The sequence below is a fragment of the Temnothorax nylanderi genome, unplaced genomic scaffold, assembly GCF_030848795.1.
Source record: "Temnothorax nylanderi isolate EJ_2023f unplaced genomic scaffold, tnyl_v1.0 TNYL_tig0177_pilon, whole genome shotgun sequence".
Lineage (NCBI taxonomy): Eukaryota > Metazoa > Arthropoda > Insecta > Hymenoptera > Formicidae > Temnothorax > Temnothorax nylanderi.
Genome location: NW_027249239.1, coordinates 24,992 through 37,752, shown reverse-complemented (window position 1 = coordinate 37,752; position 12,761 = coordinate 24,992). Strand labels below are relative to the sequence as shown.

The window sequence follows — 12,761 nt, the reverse complement described above, 5'->3', positions numbered from 1 at the left end:
TTATTTTTCGCCATTCCTGGGAATTTGTCGTTTATTTAACCTCGTTAATTTAATCTATAATTAAAGGTATGCTCTTCGTAATTGGTGAGTGATGCGTCAGCGATAACGCAATATTTACTCAAAGCAAATGAATATTATATGCTATTCTATCCCGTGTACTCGATATTGCAAAATTTATCATAATACAATCAATTCGTTAATTGAAAAAGTAAAATAATTTAAACGATGATATTTTGTGCTACATTATAATGTCTTTATACGATAATTCTTTTTTGAAAAACCTCGTCAGATTACATTTCACTCATGTTTTAATAATCGAGAAATTAATATCCTTGGCGCAATGATATTTTATATCTAGCTCTTCTCTTAAAATAGTGAACAATTATTAGTAAATATTTGTAAGTTTCGCTAAATTTTTTTTATTAAAATTGACGTTTTCTCTGTCAAAATGTTAATATGACGCCCTTCCCTTATCTCGTAGAACAATTGTAGATCCGCAGAATGATTTGTGGAAACCCCTTGAGATTTAAAGGCCCTAAGCGACCGCCTATCGATAAATCCACCATTGAACGGTGCGAGTGTAGTACGTTGCTTTCCATTTATAAGCCACTTGACACGAATCGACACGTAGCGCTTTAAAGATTCAGGACGGCGGCGTATCGAATCGCCCGTAATGCACGTAACGCGCAGAACCATACGGATAGAGGTAGATAAAAGCACAGATACCCGCGTCACTTTTCAACCTTCATATTACGACTTTATGTGTCTCCACATTACAGCTTTATATGGGGAATAAAGCATACGACAACTTAGCAAAACAGCACTAAAGAAATGTATATTTGGTTCTTGTTTCTCGATCTTTATAATTGTACTAATTTTATAATTGTACTAAATTGACACTGTAACAAAATGTCGAGAGTAATAAGCTTTAACCGAATAATATTTTAATATTATCATTGACAAAGATCTGGTTTTTTTTTCTCAACGAAACTATCGCGATAGGATAGCAAGTTTCGGAACTTTTACTAATTTTCAAGTTTTAATGTGTCCATATACCTTGAAAACTAAATTAAAATCTTGGTAAAGAATGCAACTAGACAATTTGTAATTAAAAAATAAATTGGTAATTTCATCGCTTATAACTAAAAAAACTATTCGTATCTCATTTTCGTTAAAGATTAACTTCAAAGTAGCCAGAAGATAGCTGTCACTCAATTGTGATCCGATAGAAAAGTGAGGCACGTACCTTTTCTACAGATGAAACGTAGCTCAAAGGAACTTGCAGTTATTTTGGTCGGTCATCATCTTTATTATGGACCTTTATTATACAGTCTGAGAGCTTTCTTTCTCTTTCGATATTCATTCTCCTCAATATTGAACGTCAAGTAATCTACAACTTTCTCGTTTTCTTTGTAAAAGAGGTGAGCTGACGCCGCACGAAATCGATATAAGGCTGGATTTATGGACTTTTCCGCAAAAGATGCGGAATGAAAAATGAGTCGCGTTGGAAGCGTTCAGCTGTGCTGGAAATTCGAAATCTTTTCGATATTACGATTCGGCATTTCGTCAAATTCGGCTGACTGAAGAAGAGGGAGATGCTTTTGTCTGAGGCCATGCCTCGCCCCGTGACCCGATAATTCTCTCGCTCCTCGTTTGTAAAGTGGGAATATAAGGCGAGAGTATAGGCTCTATCTTAGGAGCCCGAGAACGAAGTTACGTCGACATCATTTCGCTGAGAGTCGCGGGCAAAATTTCGGGACAAACGTTGTTAAAATTTCATCAAAATTCCTGTTAAGGTTTAACTTTTTAATTGTAATTTTTTCAAGCTCGTGGAGTAAATCGAAAGAGATCCAACATTCAAAATTGACTGGAATACAATGAAATGCATATTATAAATGCACAATTTGTTTTCATGACTCACGATAAATATATTTCACTAATATTTAAGAAAACACTATATTATTACAACACAAATATATATTGTATATTTCAAATAGTATAATAGTCAAAATTTTTCGTCAAATAATTTTTAAGAATTTTTAACAATATTTAGAGCAAAGATATCAAAATATGGTTCGGGAAGTTAATATTAGCAACGCATCAATGGAGGTTGTGACTGATACTAATCGAGTTTTCACCCGGTTAAGAATCGCGAATCCATTCTATTTTCACTCGATCTCAGCTAAAAATAATATACTGGGTAAAACAGAGAGAGTCATACGCTCCTAATTATTAGCTCAAGCTTTGCAGATGCTTCGATCTATATTTCGCAGCATATTTTCGTATCGAAAGCACAATCACGTGCCAATATGCGAATTTTAATTTCAGAGTATTGATGTAATAATAAAAATATAATATCAAAAAATAAGACTAAAAAGTATTTTAAAAGATATTCAAGTATGCATTCTCTCGAAACGCTTGATACATTTCCCAGCATTTAGAAAGAGATATATCTCGTGGAGCGGAAATATAATACGTCCATAAAGATTCTACGGATTATATTTTATGTACGTATGTACATGTATTTTATCACGTATATCCGGAGTATCTCCTTTTCTCATGTAAAATATTTATACAAAATCGAGTTTATGTATGTCGTGTTCTCTTTTTTTATTTTTTTTTCTTCTCGCGCTCTTCCTCCCGACGGAAGAAATTTATTCGGGCGACCGAATATTCTCCTCGGATATAAACGGAGCACCGTACATAACCGTGCGCCTCGCAAGATGGTTAAACGAGTTGTCGCGTTTACGGCACGGCGCGGCGCGGCGCGACAACTCGTATACAGAGCGAGCAGAAGTGCATATCAATTTATGGAAATGAGAGAACACGCCTTGCCGCGTGGCCACGTCTCTCTCTCTCTCTCTCGTATAGCTCGACGACGGTTTTGCGCGACAGCGCGCGTTGATGGCTATCCAATTTGGCATGCAAAGCCCGGATAGCGAGGCGCGCAAATTAGATTTCGGCGTAATTCGCGAAAACGTCGGCCAAGTCGGTTTTCCCGGGGCGTGACGAGAGACCGTCCGAAAATTTAGACGCGCGTAAGGGTCCCAACCGAGCCGGCCTGAATCGACTTAATGAGAGAAAAGGGAGCGAGAGCAAATTGCACGAGACATCTCTCAGAGAGCCACTGAGCTAGTTTTCATCCGTGGATTCTTCGACCCACTTAGGCTCGACCCAACCCTTGGTGAAAGTTTGATAAAACAACATCTTTTCTCTCCCCCCGCCACGGTATTTTTCTATACATATATACGCGAAAACGCGTGAATAATTTCGTCACGGAATCTAGCGAATTCAACAGGTTTTTATCGGGCCTGATTATTATGCGGTACAGATGCGGCTTACAGTGTCACATTCCGTCAATTTTCATACTACGGTACGAAACATACATTATACACACATACGCGCGCGTACAGCGAAGCAGATTAAAGTTAAAAACACCCTAGGAAAAAAGCGCAACTAGTACGTAATACCGCGGGCGCACGAAGCCGGTGAATAAACGAGACGAGCAGAACGAGAGATCTTACGTGAGAATTTCCTTTATTTCGAATTTTTAATTCTTTTCACTGCTCAGCTTTCTGCATTCGATCAAAGTGAGATAGAAAAAATAGTTTCACGCCCTGCGAAGTGTGAAAAGCGCGGTAGTTAAATCTTTTTAATAAAGCGCACTCTGTTCGGGAATTATACGAGGATCATTGATATGAATAACGTTTCACGCGCAACGTCTTAATTCTCGATTTAACGTTCCGCCGGTGAAAACTTGGCGTAAATTAGTAAAATGTTAGCCAGCAAAGGTGTTAGTAGAGCGCGAGTTGACGAGCGAGGCGATAAACGGGTTTTTAATTGAAAATGCAATTCGCGGTATTCGCGCCCCGTCGTCGCAATGTGTATACCCTGTCGACTCGGAATGAATTAGACCGCCGCGGACGAAGTGGGTCTTTCGAGCGTCTTGGCTGTCGACCGTGGAATTTACGATTCGTCTGTTGCACGTGGAAGCCAAGGAAGCCAGGAGAGAACGAACGGTAATTTTGCGGCAGCGGGATGCTTCCAAGGACGTACCCCGTGGCGACCGAGCAAGACTAAACAGGAAAATCAGATTCAACGACCGTTTCTCATGCGCCATTATCATCACCCCGGCGATTCTTTTCGTGAAAACGGAGGCATAAGGAATATTCTGCTTTCAAATCATAAGATGCAAAAATTTCGCGAAAGAACGAATCTTAAGAGACCCGTGCATTTTATTGAAAGTTATAACTAAATTCCATCTTTTTTATAACACTCCGTAGTATTTTTCTCTGAAAATATTTCCAACGAATATTCTAAACATTTCCTCTAAATTGTCACGTTAAAAAAAAAATAAAATAAAAAAAAGTTGGGTTAAAAATCTACGGTATACGCGACACGATTTTCCAAATTTTTTCTCTGCTCTTGAAATTCCCGTAACACAGCTGCAACGAATAATATTACTAAAAGCGTAAAAGTTTTTTCTATTGTATATCCGTGAGATATAAGAATTTTTCTATCTAGCTTATATTGCATTTTGCTATTATATAATACCATCTTATTCTTGTAAATAATAATATTTATCATTTGTATTTTCTCATTTACATCATTAATATTATATCATTTTAATACTATCACGTTGTATATTTTTATATATGCATACTCTGTTTCTCAAAATAATTTCCAAATTATGCGAGAATGTAAAACGGAAAAAACTCGAAGAGCTCTTCTAAAATTCTAAACACGCCTTTATGTGTCACATAATCTTTTCTTTTAGCGTACAAAATATGCATAACAAAATGAAGTTTTCACGTACAAAGAACAGTCAATTTTGTATCTTGTAAAATCGTCGAGCGGGATTTCTCCGCAGAGGCGGTGTATTCCGCAGGGAGACTAACTTGTCTCGTCTCTATTTCCTGGCTCATCAAAGTTGTACGTATCACGATTCAAGGTGCACTCCTCGGACGGACGAATTCCGGAAATATAATCTCCGAGTGCGGCTGTGCGTTTCAGTTTCGTTTCCGCGAACGTCAGTTTGACTTCCAATTCCGGCGGAGTGCGCGAACGCGGATACAATTTAGAAGCTTAATTCAATGACGGAGTTTCGGAAGCTCCGAAAATTTCCCAGTCATTCGAGTTTCCTTCCTTTCCGCAGACAAATTTTAATGCACCGACTACTAATGAGTTACTCGAGTTTAATTCGTCGTTGCACATATGTTAGATTATAACGTTTATAAAACGGAAAACTCATGCGTTTTCTTTTCCAACATATAGATCCAATATATAGATAAGAAGAAGAAGAAGAAGAAGAAAAATAATATATAAGAAGAAAAACGTATAAAAAGAAATAAATTAGTTCTCGTATAATAAGTTCAAGTAAAATATGCTAAGATATAAGCAAAATATGCTAAAAATTCAACTCTCCCATCTTATATTCAATATAGATATTCGATATTTTAAAAGTTTCTCTTTTAATACGCAAGCTTGATTTTCAATAAATACGTTTATGTAACCACTGTACTTCAACTCTTTTAATTAACAGAACAAATTTAATTCTATCTAAAAAATATCGTTCAAAGGAACGATCCCTTAATTGCTTCAAGTATCAACGCGGTCGATCCACAATAGGTACTCATGCATATAATGATAAGTACCATTACACGACGTAGCGGGTAAGCGAAGATACGCTTTGCGAGAATCGTAACTCTATCGAACTTGGTAAAGTTATTTCGATGATACAATTCCAAGTTCTGCATCAAGCTCGCGAGAGCTGTCTACCGCACGGTAACGTGATTTGAAGTAGTGTAATCCCGGACTGAGCACCTACGTGCGGAAACGAATGTGACAGTAAATTAAGTCTGCACGTAGATTATACATGTAAAGTGGGATTCGATGCATAATTCATACAAACAACGCTTTTGAAACGTTTGCTGTAACGGTGGCCCAACTTGTTAAAACTTCAAGAAATTAATCTTGGAATTGAGTGAATTAAGTTTACAGTAAAATAAAAAATTATTGTTCAAAAGAACTATTATTAAAAGTTATCATAAATGATTGATGAAAGATTGATGAATGATAAAAAAACAGATTTATCAATATTACATTTAAAATTTTATCAACATAGATCAAAAGTTAAATTCCAAAATTCTTGAAAATTATACGTACGTTTAATTTTCTCAAGTTTGTATAAAATCCAATGTTACATTAATATTTTTAATTGCGAGTACTTTTATTTGTTTCTTTTTAATTTTAAAGTTTTTATTGCAAAAAATTAAATATGATTTAAAAAATAATGTTGCATCTCGAGATACAAACGGTGATAATGATTCTTTCGCAGCTTTTTCGAGGCAATATCTCCAAAAATAACAAAGTTACCCCTTGACTAGTTGCGAAAATACAAGTACTAGTAGTTTCAAAGCTTTTCAAGTTCGTTTTACGAAGAGCAAAGGGGTCAAATGACGTTAAGAAAATTGAATTATCTCATAATCGAGCGCTGGATGCTATATTAAATACAGTATTATAAATATATTTTTTTACTTTTCGAGATAGAAACAAAGTTAAAATGAGTTAAACGAATACAAGCAAATAAAATCAAAAGTTTTCTTAGATTTTTCTTTCTCAGATTTTAGGTTCTTAATTTCTGGATACTAGAAATACAATCTTACTGTTATATCATTGAAAGTGAACAGCATCCCAGTATCTAACGAGACCTCAGCGGGAAGTAAATTACAACGAGCTTTGCCTATTTTATCTCTACTGCAATTTCCTCGTTGCAATTGATAAGAGTACATCGTTACTCACTTAGTAATGCGCTCATTCGAAGTCTGCGCGGAGTCGATGAACAGAGAACTTGAAATTCTAAAATTTAATTTAAAAAGTGACGCGACCTAAAGTCGCGCGAAAACGACTCGCAATTCGTTCGCCGGAGGATCCAGTCGGTGCCCGCGGACTGATTGATCACAGCGCGGAATAACGTTCCATTGATATGAAGATTTTTATCGACAGCACGGCCGCGACGCGTGAAAGCGCGAGCGGTGGAGCGTCTCGAAAATCGCAGCGATCCAACGAACGCGCGAATCCGCGACACCCTCTCGGCGCGCCGGCCTATTATTGACCGTGAGACAAAAAATGCGAGAGATTCCCTCACCGAGCCGTCAGAATCAAGATGAAATTTAATCAGGCTGTCGAGAAGAAAAAAAAACGAAAAAACGTCGAGTAATGGAGACGCGCGAAAGTCGCGCGATCGGATTTAGCCCGCCGTCCTGGCGTTCTCGCCTTTGCGGGGCATCGCGCGCGCTCGACGCCGAGCGCAATCGGTGTCAACGCGAACTGTCAACTTTACGCAACGTAGAGAGAAGCGGTGGAGAGAGAGGAGACACGCGGCGCGAACACACGGTGCGACGCTCGTCGACGAACTGCGTGGCCGAGGTGGCCGCGCCGCGCCGCGTTGCGCCGCGTATCGCGCAGCGCGGCGCACCACCCCTTGCTGTCTCGCGGCCGGCCTCCTCAAACCCCCGCTATTGCTGCAGTACGCACAGTGCGGACGGACGACACATTTTAGCAAAATTACTTCTTCTTTTTATCATTTATTTCGATTTTTACATGGGATAACGAGAAAAGGAGGCACGACGTAAATAATCGAGTTTTAAGCATCCTCGGGTATCAATTCTTCCTTTTTGGAGATAGATATCACTCTGTCGTACACTTATTCCTTGTTATCATTATTATCGTAATCGTAGTTATCATTACGGTTATCGTTATCATCCTCATCATTATTGCCGCTGCGATATTTATTATCGTCTTTTTCATCATCCCTTTTTTCATTTGCTTCTTCACTTTTCTTAAATATCTCAAGTTCCTCAAGTAGATGCTGTACCTCTTGAGAGAGATAACTTCTTTTTTCTCTTGTGAGAAAAGATTCAGGTACTTGATATTGCCAAGTTCGAATTTATAAGGGGGTGAAAAAAAAGTTTTAAACGACTCGGGTATTATCTTTTTTCTTCACGGAATTCCGGATTATACGGGAAAATTATGTGAGATCGTGGATCCAGATATTCATCGTTTAAAATGGAAAATGTGAAAAACATTTCCGCTATCATGATTTCCATAAATTCAATGAAAATAGTTTCATGCTTCATTTCGCCGTTCCTAAAGAGGAAGCTACACAGTTGCTGTAGGTCGGTATGTAAACTAAACAATATCACATGAATTATTTGGTTTATATCATTTTCATTATAAATATCGTTCACATACCTCTCTCCTTCTCAGATATAAAAATACATGAAAATAAAGTTGAATCAATTAAATTAACACGTTCTACAGGTCCGTAAAAATGCGAGTTTTTCCTCGCAGTTTTAACGGATAAAAGTTATAAAACGCGTTTGTGCAGAAGGCGAGTTTGCGACAAAAAAGGTGACAACGAGATAATTCAAACAAGAAATATATAATTAAGCGAAAGAGTAAGCTGCTTTAAAATGATATAATCTGAGCGAATACATCGGAGAATTTCCTCACAAGGGGAGAACGCCGCGGGCAGGTGTTCCTCGTTTTCGTGCGCACCGTTAATTGCATACCTTTGTTGTTCTCTAATCGCGTATACGACACGGATGTTTTTACTCTTGTGAAAGATGGTAGGCGTAATATGCATATGCGCACGAGGCATACACGCGTTTTGCCCAAACAAGTGATGCGGATTAATTATCCAGAGCGACGCGATTTAGTTCTCTCTCGAAGCGGTATTCAGCTATAGTTGCGCAATGTCAACTTTTCATTGTATTCGCTTATTATACATCAATAATTAATATTATTTATCATGCATATATTAATTAATATTACATGGGATGGTTAATAATTATTAATATTATCTCGAAAGCAATTCATATTGCGCAACATGGTAATGTTCAACTAATATTCATGCATCACTTTGAATATCAATATTTTATTTCTGTCGCTGCTGTCTGAAAGAATTTCAGAACAAAATACTAAAATGTAGAACAATATGTTTGATTAAAAAAGTGAAATAGTCTGTAATAATAATTAATATACCTATTCAAGAGATGAAAATGCAAAATTCATATTTATCACTTCCCACAATTTGTGATAAAAAGGTTTCTGTCTTGGAATCTTTTTTTTTTTGTTTAATTTGAATGTTGGAATTGAGATTACGAAAAATGTCAATATTGCTTTACGCTTTTGAATTAAGAACAATGCACGCGATAAGACGCGGAACAACAGTACGGATAGCGAGATAAGCCGGTTATTTCGTGGCAAAATTTTAAACCGGTGCAATTCAGACATTGATCCGAAAAGAAGGTCGCGCGGTTAAAAGCACGCTCGCATTTGCCGGGAGCCCGTTAATTATGCGCTTTTACTTTCCCGTGGCAATTGGAGAGCTGCCGCGGCGAGTCTCGCGGATGACGGAAAGTTTCAGACGGAGAGTCGGGATGGTAGTGCGGGGACAGAGACCAAGAACTTCCGAGTTCTCTCCAATTACCGTTGGTTCCGATCGAGCACAAACTTAGTAAACGCCGGAGTCCAAGTGTGAAAAATCGATGATTACGAAATGGTTACGGAACGTATTAAATTTAACTTACCCCAAACGCACGATAATTTCACAAATTTCTTCTAATTGTCGTGCCATAAATCAAAGAACAACGCAGAATTTACTACTTACGCAGAATAAGTAACAACCCGTTACGAACAGCGCGGCGGAAAAATATAAAGATAAAAGTAAATGAAATATTTAAACAGAGATGGTTCTTAAGATAATGAATTTTTAATGAGTACAATAAGGATGATTTTTATATGTAGGACAGTCTTCTTATGAGTGAATATTTTTCTAATAAAATCTTTCCGTCATAGTACAAATACTCGAAATTCGCCTTTCGCGCTTCTATCGAAAAATGTACCATATATTCGACTCCGATGCAATCATTCTATCTTCTTATCCGTTTCGACGATATTCTGCTACTTTAAATCTATGAAAAATATAAATATATCGTGAAATCAATCACACACATACACAGTAATTCCTCTATTCACGGATTAATATTTTAATGCACTGCTCCTTTTCACGCTGTGGGTTAAGGAATATTTTAACACGTAATCTAAATTCGCAAACTTACTTATATATACACGGAGAGAATTTTCTCTTAAAATTTACCCTGCAATCAAGATAGTTGTGGGACAACATGTATTATACCACCAAAAATTTTATGCGAGCTATTCTAATTAATATCTACCATAATAAAAGATATTAATATCTATTACATTAAAATATAAAATATGTTTGATTAATTTTACTAAAATATATCTAGGAAATTTCAATAATTTTTCGAAATTTACCAATCTACTTGGTAATTTTTATCACGTTGTTTGTAAAATGTCTTTTGTATATTTTAAAAATTCCTTGGTTGCCAAGTTGTCCCAAGTTTGTAGTGAATTTAAGGGTAAAATATAACAAAAAATTCTCTCCGTGTAGTTATGAAAATATGATTCTGACGAACAATTTTTAGATCGTTTTTAAATATCCAAGATACTTAAGACATTTATTTTTTTCTCTTAATTTAGACCTCTGTTCAGAACTTTAAATAGAAAAAAGAAATAATATAATATGGCGGGTAATCATATGATATGTCGTCTATGATATATAATTAAATAGAAAATAAAATATGAAAGAATAGTAAGCTAGTACCTTCTTGTTCACGCCGGGAAAAGTGCCGTAATATATATCGCTTATTTAAAATTAACACCTCCATTATCCTGTAACAATACTATGAATATCCCACTGTTGTTCTCCGTGGTTCACTTAGAGTTTTCGTGCCTCGTACGACCAAGGTGCGGTCGATAAATCACAATTACGAGTTAAGCATCGGGCGCATATTAGAGCCAACATTTTCCTGAGAGAAAATCACAATTACGTATAAAGAGTGAACCCTGTCTCATCAACGTCGGGATGATTTACCGATCCAGTATATATCCTTTTTCCGGCAGGGCAAGCCCCGCCGTGCGGAAAGATACCCTCGCGCGGCGCGCGAGGATGTATGATCCCGTTTCAAATTTATAATCCGACATTCGCACGCGGCGCGCCTCTCTCCCCGTAGTAACGAGTGCGCTTTTTGCACCTACGTGTAACCGCTACGCGAGGACGTAAAATCGAAATATCGTTGCCGGATTACGTTCCGCCTGCGGTTCCCGTATTTCAACCGCGGACCCGTTCGTTCTATCGGAAAACTCAGCTCCTGCCGCCGATTACGAAGCCCGAAAATTGAAAATGTGCTACTTGAAACGAGAGACTTATGCATATATGGAAAAAATTAATTCACCGCCATGATTAAAGTTTCAGCTTATATCCTCTACCCAGGCGAATGTTTTATTTATGAGAGTGTTAAAGTACGAGAGTGGGGATCCAACGTGCATAGTTAATGCTTAAACCGGACTTTATGATTTTGTCTCAAATTGAGCTATAAGCTGTTAGGAAAAAATGACGGTAGAAGATTATTGCGTTGTTTGTGCAAAATATTTTATGACTCGCAGATACTGCCTTAATAAATAAATAAAATAATGTCATTTAAGAGAAACAAACATAATAAAGTATATCTAATTATCTTATTATGATGCAATTTTATAAAAAAAATTAAGATATATTTTTGTTTTTCAAATATTATAATAAGGAAAAGAGATGATAAAACATCGGCCAGTCTTTCACGTATATGCGTGTATGTACGCAATAATAATTCACGAGATGTTTTACCGTCGTTGACACGATCCGCGAGTTCCATTAAAAAGATTACTATTCCTCTCGGTGTCACATCGCGATAAGCGAAGCCATAATAAGACGAGATTCTTCGCCGTTCTTACTTAATCGAAATTAATGTGTAACAAGCCGGTCACTCAGTTCAGGATAGCTCGCAGTAGGAGTGTCGACAACGAGCGCTTTTCTGGCCTAGCTGTCTCCGTGATACAAAACAGGACCTATCCAACCATATGGGTCTGCGCGACTACTCGACTCGGAAGGGAATGGGTGAATGAGTGAGTGAGGGAATTTATCTCGACTTGGGTCAAGCCCCTTCAAGCGACCCAACAAAAATATACACGAATGTAAATGTGGTCATGGCACAAACCCTCAATGGAAAATTGCCGGGCGTCAGCTCGGCCGATCGATATGACGTTGATATATTTAAATAATTAGCCGTCTTAATTGAAAATTAATTTGCAATCGAGACGACAAAACCGTACTTTAATTAGATCTTAGAACAAACGTCAATGAGAATCAATATTATTATTAATTCAACATTTTATCGTTGTTTGCTTTTTAATAATAAAGAGACCAACGCGCTAATGTAAACGCGGAATAGTGTTGTGTTTATTAAATGACGGTAAGTACCGCGGAATACTATCGGAGGCATTCGTTCTCGCGCCGCAATGAACCACCGACTTATTATTCAGCGTTTATCGAACAGGTTTGTGGTCGTCATAGAAACGCGACGACGACAACAATGAAACTTACGACTCGAGCCTGAAGCATTTTCAACCGCGAGCAAGGTATGCCCATCTCATTTTGGGAAAATTTGAGAGAAAGGACAGGATGTGGAGGATTTTGGCACATAACTGCGATGCACGGCGCTGGGATATCGAGTGGTATTCACCGCGTGATAACGAACACGACATCAGCGCGCTGTCGCAATTGATGAAGGCACCATTGTTCATTGCGGCATTCGGTGAAGTATACTGGGTGTTTCGGGCGTATGAGCCACCTATCG

The 12,761-nt window shown here is 37.6% G+C and overlaps 1 protein-coding gene across 9 annotated transcripts in view; it reads right to left on the bottom strand.

Moving 5' to 3' along the window:
• LOC139778270 (uncharacterized) overlaps window positions 1-12,761 on the bottom strand; it is a 58,895-nt gene that overhangs the window by 22,465 nt on the left and 23,669 nt on the right. For 3 of the 9 annotated variants that reach the window (XM_071716140.1, XM_071716141.1, XM_071716149.1), the window contains exon 1: window positions 6,802-7,404. The exons of the other annotated variants lie outside the window; for them this stretch is intronic. The gene's annotated coding sequence lies outside the window, so the exon portion shown is untranslated. Of the gene's footprint in view, window positions 1-6,801; window positions 7,405-12,761 lie in introns of those variants that run through there. 9 annotated transcript variants of the gene reach the window in all.